Source organism: Heterocephalus glaber, unplaced genomic scaffold (assembly GCF_053883595.1).
Source record: "Heterocephalus glaber isolate CG9 unplaced genomic scaffold, H.glaber_assembly_v1.0 deba00001472, whole genome shotgun sequence".
In the NCBI taxonomy this organism is placed as follows: domain Eukaryota; kingdom Metazoa; phylum Chordata; class Mammalia; order Rodentia; family Bathyergidae; genus Heterocephalus; species Heterocephalus glaber.
The window spans coordinates 96,452,790-96,458,273 of record NW_028258315.1 but is presented as its reverse complement, the minus strand read 5'-3'; the positions used below and the strand labels follow the sequence as shown (position 1 = coordinate 96,458,273).

At 36.7% G+C, this 5,484-nt stretch overlaps 1 protein-coding gene and 1 long non-coding RNA gene across 11 annotated transcripts in view; one reads left to right on the top strand and one right to left on the bottom strand.

The window, feature by feature from the left end:
- The window catches only part of LOC147826497 (receptor-type tyrosine-protein phosphatase gamma-like), a 121,043-nt gene that overhangs the window by 37,007 nt on the left and 78,552 nt on the right, over positions 1-5,484 (bottom strand). Inside the window, exon 10 of one of the 10 annotated variants that reach the window (XM_087181628.1) lies at positions 1,121-4,473. The exons of the other annotated variants lie outside the window; for them this stretch is intronic. The gene's annotated coding sequence lies outside the window, so the exon portion shown is untranslated. Of the gene's footprint in view, positions 1-1,120; positions 4,474-5,484 lie in introns of those variants that run through there. 10 annotated transcript variants of the gene reach the window in all.
- LOC110347069 (uncharacterized) overlaps positions 1-5,484 on the top strand; it is an 87,900-nt gene that overhangs the window by 65,901 nt on the left and 16,515 nt on the right. The gene's annotated exons all lie outside the window — the stretch shown is intronic.

Genomic DNA, 5,484 nt, shown 5'->3' with positions numbered 1-5,484 from the left:
CTAAAAAAAAACAAAACAAAGAACTAGGAGTGGAAGTCCTATTTGACCCAGCTATTCCCCTGTTGGGTATCTTCCCCAAAGAATTGAAAGAATCATACCACAGTGATGTATGTGTACCCATGTTCATAGAAGCACAATTTGCAATAGCTAAAATTTGGAAGTAGCCCAATTGCTCATCAACTGGAGACTGGATAAGGAAGATGTGGTGTTTTTTTTATAAAATAGAGTACTACTCACCATAAAGAATGAGAAATTAGAGACATTTATAGCTAAATGGATGCACATTGAGGCCATACTCAAGTGAAATAAATAGGACACACGTGTAAATACAGAATAGGTTCTCTTCTTTGAGAAACTCAAAATGTAAATAAGGAGTAAATGGTATAATAGATAATGTGAAATAGGAAGAAAAGGGGCAAAGGGGAAGGGAAAGTGAGGGGCTAGGGAAAAGGAAAAAAGGGAATGGAATTAACATGAGAAAATGAAAAAATGTAAACAAAGTTTTTAAATAAGGCTGGAAGACCTGAAGGGAGGGAAGGGTAATGGGGAAAAAATAAGAGCCAAGGTACATTATGTAAAGATACAAATTTCCAACAATGAATATCATATTGTATACCTAAAATGTACCAATAAATTTTTTAAAAAGAGATATAAAAAACAAATGTTACATATCTTTTTTTTCCCCCATTAACTTTATTGGTACATTTTAGATATAAAATACAGTTATATTCATCATTGGGATCTTGTACCATTACATGAGTCTCTTGGTTCTTATTTTTTTCCCCCTTCCCTTGCCCTCCCTTCACCCCCTCCACCCTTCCCTATTTGCAAAGACCTTGTTTCCATTTTTTTCCTCTTCTCATATTTTTTCCTTTCCCTTTTTTCCCTTCCCCTACCCCTCTCAATTACCCTGCTCTTTTAGACCTTTTCTTCGTGTTACACAATATCAGTTATACATTTTTAAAATTACAATATTAAGATCTAGGAGACATTACCACAGATTTTACAGAATTTAAAAGGATATAGAAAGCATATTACAAAAATCTTTTTTGAAATAAATTTGACAACTTCTAAGAAGTACCTTGGAAGACAAATTAATGAAACTAACTCTGGAGGAAATATAAAATTTGAATAGCACCTATTAAAGAAAGTATATTCCTGGCTTGAAAACCTACCTATATGACAACAGCAGGCTCATAAACATTTCAACTGATAAATTATATCAAACAATTAAAGCGGAAAAAAGAAGGAACACTTCTCCCCCCATTTTAGGAGCTCAACGTTATGCTAATCCTAAAACTGGATAAAGATAATAGAAGAAAAAAGTTTGAACATAGATGGAAATTTGTTTAACAAACTCTTAGAAGTCAGATCTGGCAGTATGTAGAAAGTGGTTTTGTTATAGGGATGGCAGTGTTGGTTCAGCATTGGAAGATCCACCCCCAAAAGTCATCATTTTAACAGAGGAAAGGAAAAAGCCATATGATCCTGTCACTAGTTGGAGAAAAAGTATTGAACCAAATTCTACAGTTGTTCATGGTAAAAGCTATCAGGAGCCTAGAACAGAGCCTTCTCAACAGAATAAAGACATGTACTCCATACTTCCAGCAAAAAGGCTGTATATGAATGGAGAAGATACAATGTTTTCTTCTTAAGCTGGGAAACAAGGGCAGATATGCTTACTCTTTATCTGTCCATTAAACTTTGAAACCTAGGCCCCACCAAAATAGTCTGGCAATAAAATGACACAACTAGGATAGGATTGGCACGGCAGAAGCAAAATCTTTATATGTAGATGAAATGATCATCTACAGAGAAAATACTAAGAAATCTCTAGGAGCCCCTAGAACTTGTACTTGAATTTAGCAGGATTAGAGAACAAAAGGTATATATAAAAACTCAGTTCTGTGTATACTTGCTATAAATGAAGAATTGGATATTGAAATTGAAAAGTTATGTAGGAGTACAAAGGACTTAGAAAAGTTAAAAACAAAAACAAAGACAAAACCAGTGTTGGAAGACGTTTAGTACCTAATTTTAAGACTTCTTCTAAAGCTACGGTAATCAAGGCAGTGTGGGTGTAAGGAAAGACATATAGATCATTCAAATAAAACAGAGAATCTACAAATAGAACCACACATATATGGTCCACTGAGTTTTGAAAGATTATTTACCAGTAGCATTTTATAGAATATAAACTCAATTCAAGAGCCGAGGAAGAGATAGTGTTTTCAGCAAACGGCACTAGAACACCTGGTATCTGTATATAAAAAATTAACCTCAACCCTTTTTTTCCATACATGAAGATAACTTGAAGGGATCTATGAACCTAAATAAAAAAGCCTAAAAGTATGAAACTTCAAGAAGAAATTATAAGGGAAAATATTTATGAATTCAGGGTAGGCAAGAACTACCTAGGATACAAAAGACATGATGTATAAAAAAAAATTGATAAATGAGATTCCATCAATATTTAGAGCTTTAAATGACATCATTAAAATGAAAAGTAGTCCTTAAACAGACTATATTTACAATGCATATAACCTATGAGCAGAATATATAAAGAACTCTTACAGCTCATTAATAGACAACCCAATTAAAAAGTAGACATAAGAAGATGATAAATAGCCAGTATAGCACAAGGAATGGTGTGCAACTCTAGAATCAGAAAAATACTAATCAGTACAATAATAAGATCGAATTATACACTCATTAGGGAGATGAAGTCAAAAGTTTTAAAAGCCTTATCATAACTTTTTCTTTTTGTTGGATTCTCCCCCTTTGCATTTAATTTGTCATGCCCAGTGGATTCATTCTGCTGGGTTTCCTGGGGTTGTGATCCTCATTGTCTTTTCCTAGGGTATTGTCTAAAATTTTTTGGAGTGCCGGTTTGGTATTCATGAAGTTCCTGAGGTGCTCTTTATCATGAAAGCATCTTATTTCTCCATCAATTTTGAAAGATAGTTTTGCAGGGTACATCAATCTGGGTTGGAGGCTGTTTTCCTTTAGGGCTTGAAATACATCACTCCAAGCTCTTCTTGCCTTGAGGGTTTGCATTGAGAAGTCTGCTGTGATTCTGATGGGCTTTCCTTTGTATGTCATTTGTTTCTTTTCTCTCACTGTTTGTAGAATTTTGTTCTGTTGGATTTCTGGAATCCTAACTATGATATGCCTATGTGTAGATATTTTTTGATTAAGGCTAGCTGGAGTCCTATATGCCTCACTTATCTGTACGTCAAGTTTTTTCTTCCTCCTTGGGAAGTTCTCTGCCACCACTTCTGTGAAGAGTTTTTTTTATGTCATCTGCATTCTCTCCTCTGTCTTCATTGACTCCAATCAGTCTTATGTTACTCTTCTTTGCATCGTCTAGCAGCTGCTGGACTGATTTCTCGTGTTCCCTTACAATTTTAAAGCAATTTTTCTTTTCCTCCTCACTAATTGCAATCTTACCTTTTATATGTGAAATTCTATCCTCACATTGGTTCATTCTGCTGTGCAGACTTTCGATGGAGTTTTTAATCTCCTGGAAATCTGTTTGTATCTGTTTTATGGATTCCTTTTGTTTCTTATGTTGGGATTCCATCATGTTCCTCAGATCCTCTATTTTTTTATCTGTGTCCTCTCTAGATTTATTATGTCTTGCAACATGAGCAAAATCTTTGCTGTTATCTGAGTAATTATTTCTGATTTCATTTTTCTCAGAGCCTCTTTTGTTGCCAGTTCAGAGAGTCCAGGTGGTTGAGTATCAGATTGTTCCATCTCGTTTCCCTTTGGGGTTGCTGTAGGTGATTTGGAAGTCTGTTTTTGAGGCTTATTTATGTGTTTTCTCATTTCCACAGTGGCGGGGGGGGTGCTTCTGGCGCCCACGCGGCTCACCTTCTCTGCCCTAGCAGCTTGGGATGGAACCAGGGGAGCTTCCTTCTGGGTTCTGGGACTGGCTCAGCTTCTCTGCCCTAGGAGCCTGGGATGGAGGCAGGGAGCTTCCTTCTGGGTGCTGGGATCGGCTGAGCTTCACTGCCCTAGGAGCCTGGGATGGAGGTGGGGGTGCTTCCTTCCAGGTGCTGGGACCGGCTGAGCTTCTCTGTGATTATTTTTAAGTCTTATGCAGCTCAGTCACAGTTTATAGATGTTTCAGTGCATAGTTGGCTGGCTTCAAGGCAGGGCAGCATGGCAGAGGGGCATCAAAGAGGAGAAACAGTCCATGGCAGGCAGGCAGGAGGCAGTGAAACAGCAAAAGCAAGCCTCCCTTTCCATTATATATCTTTTTTAAACAAGATTTCCTTGCTAAATTGAGACTTCCTGCCACTTCCACAAAACCTATGTAATTGAAGCAAGCAGAAGTTCATTTCTTGGAAATCTCATTGCAGGATTCTAAAGTCAGTGGCCACATTTTAAGATTCACTTTTCCTTAGTTTAGGAACAAAATGAGAGGCAGAGCATCATATGTACCTGTACTTGTTTTGCAGAGTGAGCCTGGAATTTTAGGACAAGAAGAATCAAAGGAAGCACAGCTTTTTTGTTCATATTCCCCAGCTAGGAACAGAATGGGCAAAGGCCAATACATATTTCTGTTTAGTCATTATCATAGAAGGCTAGTTCAAAAAGAAGTCAACTTGAAGAGATTGGCTTAGGCAGTACTGACCTCAGTAAATCAGCACTTTTAAATTAGGCATTTCACTAGACATTACACAAAGCACTTTTAGAAAGCCACCTGTGGTCTTAGAATTGTGAGCTGCTTATTTTTGTTCTGAGAAACATTGTCAGGAGTTGACATGAAATGAGCTTCCTGGTAAAAATGGAAATTTTGTAATAGGCTCCAAATGAAAAATTTCTTCTAAGTTATCTGAATATGCCTTAGTAGCAATCATACTATAGATAAGAATACATACTTCTAGGTTGTAAAATTAGTAGTGAACTAAAAGTAATATGTTAACATTAGTGTTGGAGGGGGTGTGGTGACATCCATATATGCTGGAAAAATTTTATTGACTGTAGTATAGGAGGCTTGTCCTACATCATGTTTTTGGCACATCTCTGGTCTGATGTTACTTGTTTCCTTGAAATTTTTATACCATTCTTTGCTGCATAAAGGCATTACTATAATGGGGGGAAATGAAGTGACAAGTGATCAACATATTCCTAATCTGAAATCTTGAAATGCTGCAAAATAGGAAACTTTTAGAGCAGTGCATCAGTTCTCAGGCAGTTTTAGATTTTCAGGTTGTATATTAGTGATGCAAGCCTAACATGTTGATACAGTATGGTCTTGTAACCACACAAGTAGTCTGTTCCTAGGATGTTCCTTCTGTTTCTAATTGAAGACTGTCTATCTGTTTGAGTCTGGAACCTCCAGGTGTTCCTGACCTTGAAAATACATTGGCTAATGCTAAAAAGATACAGACCAAAAGGAAGACTCAATTAGTCTTAGAAAGACTGCTTCAAAAAAAAAAAAAAAAAAAAGACTGCTTCAAAAGCTGGGCCTGA